This window comes from Athene noctua, chromosome 2, assembly GCF_965140245.1.
Source record: "Athene noctua chromosome 2, bAthNoc1.hap1.1, whole genome shotgun sequence".
Taxonomy (NCBI): Eukaryota; Metazoa; Chordata; class Aves; order Strigiformes; family Strigidae; genus Athene; species Athene noctua.
The window spans coordinates 86,777,626-86,788,807 of record NC_134038.1 but is presented as its reverse complement, the minus strand read 5'-3'; the positions used below and the strand labels follow the sequence as shown (position 1 = coordinate 86,788,807).

The following is an 11,182-nucleotide window of genomic DNA, read 5'->3' as shown; positions in this document are numbered from 1 at the left end:
TGTTAAAAGGAACTGAAGCTTTTAACTTAATCTTCAACACTCAATGTTTTGTTCATCATCCAGAAAGCAGTCCAGCTTTAAAGAGTTATTTCCCAGCCATGTAAATACATTTCCACATATTTGTGTCTCCTTTCATTATCATTTGTCTGTATCACCAAATTGATAGGGCAACTTTTATTCTAAGACATTCTTTAGCTTTCTACTATAAGGTCCAAGCCTAAATCTAATATTTTAGGAGGCAGAAGAAAAGTGGGTACAGCCAGAAAATAAAGTTGCATGATATTTACCTTCAGATCAATGTGAGAAGATTTGCCCCAAATAAGAGAATCTTATGCTTCCAGTTTTGCAGAAATACAGAGGTAAAATTGGAAGACAGTGCAGATATTGTCAGTTACACATGGATCACTGGGAACTGTGAATGTATCTTTACATAGTGTAATGTCAAATGGTGACAGAGATTAGGAAACTTGAGTTTCTGTGGTCTCCTCCTTTCCTGTGAAAGGACTGAGAATTAAGGTCTTTGGAAATCAGGAGCAGATTGACATATGACAATTCCAATTTTTGTATTGATACAACAATGGGAAGGGCAGAAGGAAAGCAATGGTACTTTTTCTACAGATGTGTTACATATTGCACTTTCTATTTATGTGCCCAAGTACAGTCAAAGTCAATGAACAAGGGTATAGGGGTCCAGGAAGGCTGGGTGCTCTTTAAGAAGGAAGTGTTAATGGCTCAGGAGCAGGCGGTCCCCAGGTGCTGTAAGAGAAGCCGGCGGCAGAGAAGACCGCCCTGGCTGAACAGGGGATTTGGCTGCAACTCAGGGAGAAAAGAAGAGTTTACAGCCTTTGGAAGAAGGGGCTAGACACACACAGTGATTACAGAGATACTGTGAGGATATGCAGGGTGGAAATCAGAAGGGATAAAGCCCAACTGGAAATGATTTGGGCCTCTGCGATCAAGGATAACAGGAAAAGTTTCTATAAGTATGTCAGTAGCAAAAGAAAGTCCAGGGAGAGTCTCCATCCCCTGCTGGATGCAGGAGGAAATTTGGTAACAAGTGATGAGGAGAAGGCTGAGGTGCTTAATGCCTTCTTTGCCTCAGTCTTTAATAGCAAGGTTAGTTGTACTGAAGAAATCCAGCCTCCACGGCCAGAATACAGAGACTGGGAGAACAATCTCCTTGCAATCCAGAAGACAGTCAGTGACCTGCTGCATCACACAGACACACACAGGTCTATGGGACCGGATGGGATACACCCGAGGGTGCTGAAGGAGCTGGCTGGGGTGCTTGCCAAGCCGCTTTCCATCATTTACCAGCCGTCCTGGCTGACCAGCGAGGTCCCGACTGATTGGAAATTGGCCAATGTGACACCCATCTATAAGAAGGGTCGGAAGGATGATCCGGGAAATTACAGGCCTGTCAGCTTGACTTTGGTACCCGGGAAGCTGATGGAGCAGCTCATCCTAAACACCATCATGCAACACATGCGGGACAACCAGATGCTCAGGCCCAGTCAGCATGGGTTTATGAAAGGCAGGTCCTGCCTGACAAACCTGATCTCCTTCTATGACAGAGTGACCTGCTTATTGGATGAGGGAAAGGCTGTGGATGTTGTCTACCTTGACTTCAGCAAGGCCTTTGACACTGTTTCCCACAGCATTCTCCTGGAAAAAAATGACTGCTCAAGGTCTGGACAATCGCACACTTCACTGGGTTAAAAACTGGTTGGATGGCCGGGCCCAGAGAGTTGTGGTAAACGGAGTTAAATCCAGTTGGTGGCCGGTCACGAGTGGTGTCCCCCAGGGCTCAGTTTTGGGGCCACTCCTGTTTAACATCTTTATTGATGATCTAGACGAGGGGATCGAGTGCACCCTCAGTCAGTTTGCAGATGACACCCAGTTGGGTGGGAGTGTTGATGTGCTCGAGGGTAGGGAGGCTCTGCAGAGAGACCTGGACAGGCTGGAGCCATGGGCTGAGGCCAACTGGAGGAGTTTCCATAAGGCCAAATGCCGGGGGCTGCCCTTGGGCCACAACAACCCCCAGCAGCGCTACAGGCTTGGGGAGGAGTGGCTGGAGAGCTGCCACTCAGAGAGGGACCTGGGGGTTTGATTGACAGTCGGCTGAACAGGAGCCAGCAGTGTGCCCAGGGGGCCAAGAAGGCCAATGGCATCCTGGCTTGTGTCAGCAATAGCGTGGCCAGCAGGGACAGGGAAGGGATCTGACCCCTGTACTCGGCACTGGTGAGGCCGCCCCTCGATTCCTGTGTTCAGTTTTGGGCCCCTCACTACAAAAAGGACATTGAATGACTCGAGCGTGTCCAGAGAAGGGCAACGAAGCTGGTGCAGGCTCTGGAGCACAGGTCGTACGAGGAGCGGCTGAGGGAACTGGGGATGTTTAGTCTGGAGAAGAGGAGGCTGAGGGGAGACCTCATCGCCCTCTACAGCTCCCTGAAAGGAGGTTGCAGAGAGATGGGGATGAGCCTCTTTAGCCTAGTAGAAAGTGACAGGACAAGAGGGAACGGCCTCAAGTTGCGCCAGGGAAGGTTTAGACTGGATATTAGGAAGCATTTCTTTCCAGAAGGGGTTGTTAGGCGTTGGAATGGGCTGCCCAGGGAGTGGTGGAGTCCCCATCCCTGGAGGTGTTCAAGAGTCGGGTCGATTTAGAGCTTAAGGATATGCTGTAGGTGGGAACTGTGCTAGGCGAACGGTTGGACTAGATGATCTCCAGGGTCCTTTCCAATCTAGATGATTCTGTGATTCTGTAACTCCATTGCCTTTCCTTGAAAGATTAAAAATCTATCATGGCAGATTTTTTTTTCAAAACCAAATCATTTCATATATGGTAGCAAAAAGAGATTCCCCCCACCTTGCCCTCTGGCATTTTGCTGCTTTGCTCCTTTCTTGCTTCAGATGATGTGTTCATTTCCTACTATAATATGTCACATAAATGCTGACTTGTTCACCTGCCATCAGTAAGGTTGAGCTTAGGTGGTGGGTCATTTCTGTTCCTGATGATGGTTACGGATCTGGGAAAACAACATCAGCTGGTTACATTATGAAGTGATACTAGGCACAATAAATATCTCACCTTTCTTTTTGATTGTCTTTTCAACTGATAGCAGCTGAAAACAAGCAAAATAATTACCACTGAGCAGCCTAACAACAGCCAGTGATCTATCTACTCCTGTATTAGATTTTTTAATAATGAAATAGTTTTCATTTTTACTTTGTTCCTCATTCCCTAACACATTTTTCAGCTCCTGTTTTAATAGAATTTGTCTGTCTTTTTTTTTTTTTTTTTTTAGGAAGACTTTTGTACAACCAGAGAAAGTCCCTTATGACACGTTTTATATAGAGCAATACTGACATCCATTGGTTTAATCTTATGTGAGTATTTGTTAAATCTGTTCTAACTGATGTACACATAACCCTCTACAGTATCACAATGAAAGGATTGGACTTGGTATGATCCAAGGAGGATTGTGCTAAGGCCAATTTGCTGTATTAGAAACATGAAACCAACAGATTAACTTGATGAAAAGGAACACATTGCAAAATGTGAAGTCCAAATGCAGTGACTGAAATAAAATAAAAACATGCATCGCCCGTATCAAATGGGAAAAAAATATTAACGGGAGATTAAGTAGTGATGCTGACTTTTTTAGACAGCCTCTAGAAATGGGAAAATACCTAATATTGTATGACCTTCTCTAGTTTTATATTAATCATAAAACTGGCGAAGCACAAGGAAAAATGTTTTTAATCTAATAGCATAAGCAGTTCAGTGAAGAAAATAACTATGTGGTTTCATCTGAGCCCTCTGAGGTCGTAATTTAACTTGGCACCATGCTTTTTTTTTTTTTTTTAATGTATATGTATATACATATTATAAATAATACTGTAAAATCACTGGTGGTATAGGAAAGTGGTTACATTTAATCAGGAAAAAATACACCCCCAAAATCGCTGGTGTTCTCAGTATTTATTATTACTACAGGCTAAGCAGATGAGGCTGATTACCTTAGACTTCAAAAACAGAGAACCATTCTGTCAGAGAAGGGAGGGCAATAGGCTTTAACAAAAAAGCTCTCCGTTTTCTGTACCCTCCCACCGCATTCACTTGCAAATCACTGTGTGCTTGGAAAAGCCTGCACTTCCCCAGTCTCCAACCTTCCCAGGGTAAGTGCTGCGGCTCTGCCAGCAGCTCCTCTCCCGCTCTCGTCCTCGGAGGGAGAGCGAGTGTGTGCGTGTCTGTGCAGGGTGCGTGTATGTGGTGGGGATGGTGCGTCTTGGTTTTTTTGTTTTTTTTTTTTTTTTTTTTAATCGGGAGCTCTGAATGAAAGCCAGTCAGAGGGAGAGCTCCCCCTTAGCTTTGGTTCCCAGCTGTCCAGAGTTAAGTGATGCTGGGAGAAAAAGCCTGAGTTAGATCCAAGTAGGATCAGTCTTAGAAAATAACAGAAGAAAATAAATAAAATAAAGGACTCTAATAGCTCGGTTTTCAGTTTGGTTGGGGTGGACACTACTTCACTTTCTCAGAAGCAGAATAAAAGGTAGGAGCCTTTGTTATTTTTATTTCCTTAAGCTCTCTGTAGTTGTTATGATTATAGCATGAATAGTATGGTTTTAATACAATGCATAGAATTGTTTTACTATATACAACTTTTTACATTTTATAAATATGCTTCAGGAGTAATGAGACAAAGGATAGGAAATAACTGCTGTGTATTCTCTCCTCAAACTAAATCGATATCATATTTATTCATGATTGAGACACTAAGCATTTATATATATATATATATATATATATATTTTTTTTTTTTTTCCTCCTAGTAAGAAGGCTATCTTTTGAGCAGAATTTCCATCTGTATTCAGTTCTTGCAAATTCAGTGCAGGGGAACAATACTACTTGAATTGAAAAAAAGCACAATGTTTCATACTGTAACTGTTATGAACATAGCATGAAACGCACACATATGTGCCCTCACTTTCTCTATACCAGTGCAAGTCTGTTGCAGCTTTCACTGATATTTGTTCTGCTCTGAATTGAATTTCAGAATAATTATGCACACTCGGAGCAAATGCTTCTTATGAAGGAAATCCCTGTAGAGAAGGATAGCAGGGTGGATACAGGCAATATTTCAAATATCTGTACAGAGCTATATACACACAAATGGTGAAAATATTGCCAGGTTTGACATTTCAGTAAAGGAGGGGTAGGAGGAGAAGGGAAAAGGTAGAGGGAGGAAAAATTTTAGTCTGCACCTGTGTGAGCATTTATTGTCACTGCTGCAATAAAATCCATATTTGATGTGGTGTTAAATTAATGCAGCACAATGCAAGTCTAAATCCATGTTCCTAACTACTATTGATGGCATTGTCAGCTGCATTAGAAATTTGCAAGAGGCTAATACTGTACATCATACTAGTTGCAGACATAAAAATCTAACAGTCCTTCAGCTTAAGAGAAGGCATCTGCACGTGCAATCAGTGACAAATAGCAACCAGCATTTTAAAACTGACCTATCATCTCTGTTGTTTCCACACAAATGGAGCTGTTGCCTGTAATCTTCATCTTTCATTTCAGTAAAAGCCTCTGTATTACCCCAGCTGCACACCCGTTGCTTTTAAGGTATTTTCTGAATTATACAACTTGTTGTGTATGCATGTGCATACACATACGTGTGTGTGAGTATGTGCACTGTGTGAGGAAGCAGATTTGTTAAAAATTCTGTGTGGGGTTTTTTTGGTGGTGTTTTTTATTTCTTTGGGTGTTGTGTTTTGGTTTGTTTTTTACCTAGGAGGCTTTAAATTTACATGGTGGTATTACTGGAGGGGGAAAGCAGGGAGTGGGAGACTGGAACATAGTTCTGAATCACTAAATCCTTTTAAAATATGCCATTTAATAGGAATATTATGAGTCTGGTACAAGCATTTATTGAGATTTTCCAGTTACTCAAACTTTTATATTAATTGGTTACTTTTTGAATGTAATAGTAGTCAGTGCTATTTTAGAGAAGGAGATGAAAGAATGAACTTAGGGAACTGGGAAAGGCAAGTAGAAAAGACAAGCTATCTTTCTCAAGAGTTGAAAACCATCTTTTTAGAGTCAATATGGGTTTACATCAAGAGAGGAATACTTCTTGGATTATAAAGTTGTAATCTAGTTTTTGCCTGAGGGAGTCTTCTCATATTTTTCTATACTTTGTTAGATAAAAGTGTGAATGAAGAGGTCATTTCTGTAGCAGTTTCTCTTAATTTTAGTTTAACTTTACATCCATATTTTCTTTGTGTGGTGTCAAGATAATATTGTACACTTAAATAGGAACTCTGTAACGTCTGAGGAGTTTTGATTATAATACAGATAATTAAACTTGAAACTGCTGCTGGTGATTTGATTTTTTGTTACTTTGGGTAGCATCGGAAAATGCCTAGTTGCTTGCTTTGCCAACAGTATATATCTATAATGCTTTGTAACAGTTCATGGAAAAGAAGATGGCAAATACATCTTAAAGGGACTGCATGTAGTACCTTATATATTCTTAAATGGTCTTGTTGGCTTTGCATTAGAGTAAATGAATGTAGATGTACGAAAACTTTGTACTTTCATGTTCTTAATAGACAAAGGATCTGTGAAGTAACTGATGAAATACTGAAATGTGCTCACAGTAGACACTGTGGTTACTGTTCTTTTCTGTGCCTAGTTGAAAAGGCATAAAAATAATGTTATATGTCAAAGAAAATGAACTCATCATTAATTAAATGTAGAGAGAGATTTATAAGATACACATCTATACATACACACCAGTATACAAATTTCAGCTAAGTAATATATGTTTTCCTTGTTAAATAATTAAATGTAAAAGGCAGAAAATGTTAATTCGAAAATAATGTCTACCTCTGATTCTGAGCAAGTAATTTTCTGATCTCAACATGATTTCCCAAGGAAACGAATGAAACAGAGCCTGTCTCATCTGGATAATTCTGTGCAGGTGACTTAGTTTCTATGACTGGTAACCGCATTCAAAATCAGGTTGCAGGTCGAAGTAGTATAATTTTATACCTTATGACACCACTAGGTTGCAGCACTAGTGTAGGGGGTCAAATTAAGATTGAAATATTGTTGAATAGCAGCAGTGGGGTGAAGTTTCTGACTGTTATAATAATATTACTTTAAATTATTTAATTATTTTTACTTGAAACCAAGCTTGTAAACACCAAGGCGTCTTAAATGGACTTAACAATATGTCCTTGTTCATAAATATTAAAGAAACTTCTGTACAGTTAATTCATCAAAATTACATGCCAGATAGAAATAAAGGGAAAACATTATTTTGGCAGAATATAAGGATTTAAGAAACATTTTGTGAGTGCTTTAAGTCAGCCACAGAAATATACATTTTTGTAATAATGTTGTATTTGCTATGGGCTTTTTAATAACATACTAAAACATGTTTCACTTTATATAAAAGAAAATTTAAATTCAAAAATATGACGTCTTTACTATGAGCAGTTTAAGTATGCCAAAGTAAAACATTATGAAGGGTGACTTCACTGCACATAAGGATGACGTACTATAGCACATTTTCAATTGTTGAATAGCATGCAACTATCAATGAAAGCTCATGCAAACTAAAGGTGCAGTGCATTGAAACCTTGGCTGACTATACAACACAGACACTGCACATCCTGCACCCTCAAATCTACTAATGTGAGCATTTGCTTTTTGAAAAACACATACTTCTCTATTGTCCAACTTCTGGAAAAACATGAAAGCAGGAAACAATGAAGAAAAAATCGTATTCTGAATTTTGTCTTGAGCTAAATGTTCCCCAAATCTCTCCTCAGGCCAAGAGGAACTCTGGTGTTGAATGTTGCTTGCTTTTATCTCCCTGGATTTACAGCTCTTCAGCTTTGAGTCCTTGGCATGGCAACTTCCATAACTTGCATATTTCTGTGGGTTAGCAGCTCTACCATAGAGCAATGCAAAGTAATCCTCGTCTCTGGAGAGCTGAGTGTGTTACAGTTATCGGGCTGTATTACTACACACAGAAAAAAATCAGCTAGACCTGAACACTTTTTTTTTTCTTTGTTCTGTTTTCATCTGATGGGAAGCCAGAACACCATCCAACCAAAGAGCTATTGAGCTTATACGTTCTGTTTACTGGCTTATCTGTCTGATGTTAGAATGTGGAAGGTCTGCCAAAAATATGCCAGTTAAAGCTTTATACACATTTCTTTGTACATGCAATCTTCCTGATTATTTAAACATCAGAGCCAGTTACCTCAAGTGTGTGTGTATAGTAGAGGCAAAACAGGGAAAACCTTTGTCTTATACAGGGATTACATACTAACAAGTGGAATACTGTACCATTTCCCTCTTAATTTGTATCAGCTTTTATTACTTCACTTTTTATGTAGCCTCCCACTACCATTTCTTGGCTCTACTAACTTATATGTTTATCACTTTTTTTGATAAAGAAGTATGCCGGAGGCATAAAGCTCTAGCAGTATTTCAGAGGTACTCTCTAGCTTGTGCTGTCACAGGGCATCTGATTTGGGACATAAACTCAAGTCTGCTAGCTAGAAGTATGTAGTAACACATCTGTACCAACAGGCTACATCAGGGGAATACAAATACTTAAAACATTAATGGGATAAAATGAAAAACAACATGGCAGGTGTCTTTTTTACTATTGTTCCCACATCATTCTTTATACAATGGGTTTTTTTATTTGTAACTTTACTATGGCACCTCTTAATTGTAACTCAAAGTGAATTTTGAATCATATTTCAAAGAGTAAGAAATCACATAAAGAAGACAACATGTGTATGAGTTTAATGTAAATGTGAATAATAATAAAAAAAAAAAGTTTCCAGAATTCTATGGCTCAAAAGGTAGAACTGTGTTCTTCTGTGTTTTACAAAAAATACAAAAGCTCTCCAAAACATTTACTCATGAAGAACTGTATATTAGGTGATGTTATGTATGCATATGTATGTTTTATAATTTTACTTTTAATATTCCATCACCTGACACATTGCAGATTGGACTTATTGTGTTATCCTATTTCAGTGGTCTGCATTACAGCATAAATAAGGTGACATGCCATCACTTAGCCTGATCAGAACATGATCCTTAAAAATGAATGCAATCCTCATGAACTACTATGTTATAATGTTCAGAATCTTGCGATGTAAAGAATAGATACGAATGTAATTTAGAGCACTATGAGCAAGGCTCAAAATGCAATGTCCAACTGCTAATTTTCCTCCCAAATTAACATTAAACAAAAATATGTATAATTGAACTGTATTTGTGTGCTTGTGTCTACCACACTTCAGTAGATCACATTATATTTACACCTGTTTAACAAATAAAAAGATTATCTTTTCAATTGCTACGCTAACCTAATAGTAACCACAAATAAAACATGATATGCTTGTGTCTAGGAAACTTAGATGCTGGCCATTCTGTCATTGGCTCCTCTAAGTATCCCAAGTGTACAGCAGATTTTTACTTCCATTGGAATCAAAAGCTATACATGGGTTTTCTTGAATATCTTTCATATCTTATACAAAAGATAAAATACATGGAAAAAAATCTTTGAGATTTTCAACGAGGGTGAGAACAGAGATAGGAACCCAAAGTATTTGTATTTATTTAGAGATAATATTCAGGACAGAGGGAGGATGGTCATGCTTCTAATATTTCTAAGAAAAATAATCCTGTAAATGTATAAATTCCTTTCTCTTACAAATAGTGACCTGCTATTTTCCTCATGTCTTTTCTATAGTGAGTCCATATCAGTAACGTTTCTGTATGTACAGTGTTAGCATCCTTGCTTCTGTCTACTGTCCAGGCCAAGCTTCTGTAACCCTGAAAAGGTCTTTGTCCTGATACTACTACCACAGATGAAGTTTCCTAAAAAGGGACCTGGATACCCTTTCAAAAATAGGTGATGAAAGATGGGAAAAATGAGACCTCTTCCTCTCTCATGACACTGAGATTTTCCTGACTGACTCCACATGGTTTAGTTGGCATAATACAATTTTTTTTCTTCATATAGTTGTCTTTCTCATAGTGTTCTATTAATAATAATAATACTGTTCCCCACTAGACCTTGAAATGCTGTCACATATGGCCTTGGCAGGCATATGGGCTTCAATTATGAATTGGGACTGTAGTGTGTTTTGTCTACAAGTTCCTATTTTTTGAGGCAAGGACTGTCATCTTTTCTTCTCTATATCTGTCTATGACTTAATCAGAGAGAAAAAAGGTAGAAACATGTTCTTGTAGTCTTGACTGAAAACTGTGGATAGTATTACTGTACTTAATTGGAAATAAAGAAATACCTTATTTCAATCTTCAGGTTGTTTTCTCTATTTTTTTTTTTTTTAAGTACATGCACTTATAATCATGTTTTGACATTTCATTGTTTGTTGAAGAAATATCCAATCCTAAACATATCAGACAAGGTGTGAATCTAGGTTTCTGTATGGGTCCTTCTCCGGTTTATGGTATGATATATAAGATTTCTTGAAGACCTATAGGTGCATTTTATCTGTGTGTCACCAGCAAATTAGCTAAAGGTAGACTTAAATGTCATTCATCTTCATCATGAAGATTCTAAGTAATACATTCACTAGAAGTATATATGTGCTAATTAGATGACTAAGATTTAATTCTTAAAATAATGTGTGTCTGTTTTTTTTAAAGTTGAGGCTACTCTAAAGATGACCTAGACTTTCAGTACTGGACTGTCAGTTATTAAAAATAGAAAGAATACAAAGAAAGGAAAAAATAGCGGAAAGTGTTTAAAATAAAAAAAAAAATCACCAAACATGATGAACTGAAATAGGAAAATGACAGTATTTCAGCTCTTAATTTCTTTCCACCTGTAAGAATAAATTTGAATAACAAATTATGCAAATAATCTTTCACAAAAATGTTACATCATACTATAGATCATATTTTCATTTTTAATATATATGTCGTCTTTTTTTTTTTTTCCATGAAGTGGGGAAGCATATTTACATGTCAGTACTGTGTTGTTTTTTTTTTTTTTCTTTCATTATAATCTTCATCCTGTAAAGTAAGCTATGTAGAACTACTAGCCTGCCCTCATGACTTTCTGCTAAAAAATCATAATAGTTGCCATAATAGACTTTGGGTCATCTAGTA

The 11,182-nt window shown here is 38.1% G+C and overlaps 1 protein-coding gene across 2 annotated transcripts in view; it reads left to right on the top strand.

Moving 5' to 3' along the window:
• Positions 1–3,955: 3,955 nt before the first annotated feature.
• Positions 3,956–11,182, top strand: part of CDH10 (cadherin 10) — a 106,239-nt gene continuing 99,012 nt past the window's right edge. For both annotated transcript variants that reach the window (XM_074899546.1, XM_074899545.1), the window contains exon 1: positions 3,956–4,550. The gene's annotated coding sequence lies outside the window, so the exon portion shown is untranslated. The remainder of the gene's footprint in view (positions 4,551–11,182) is intronic.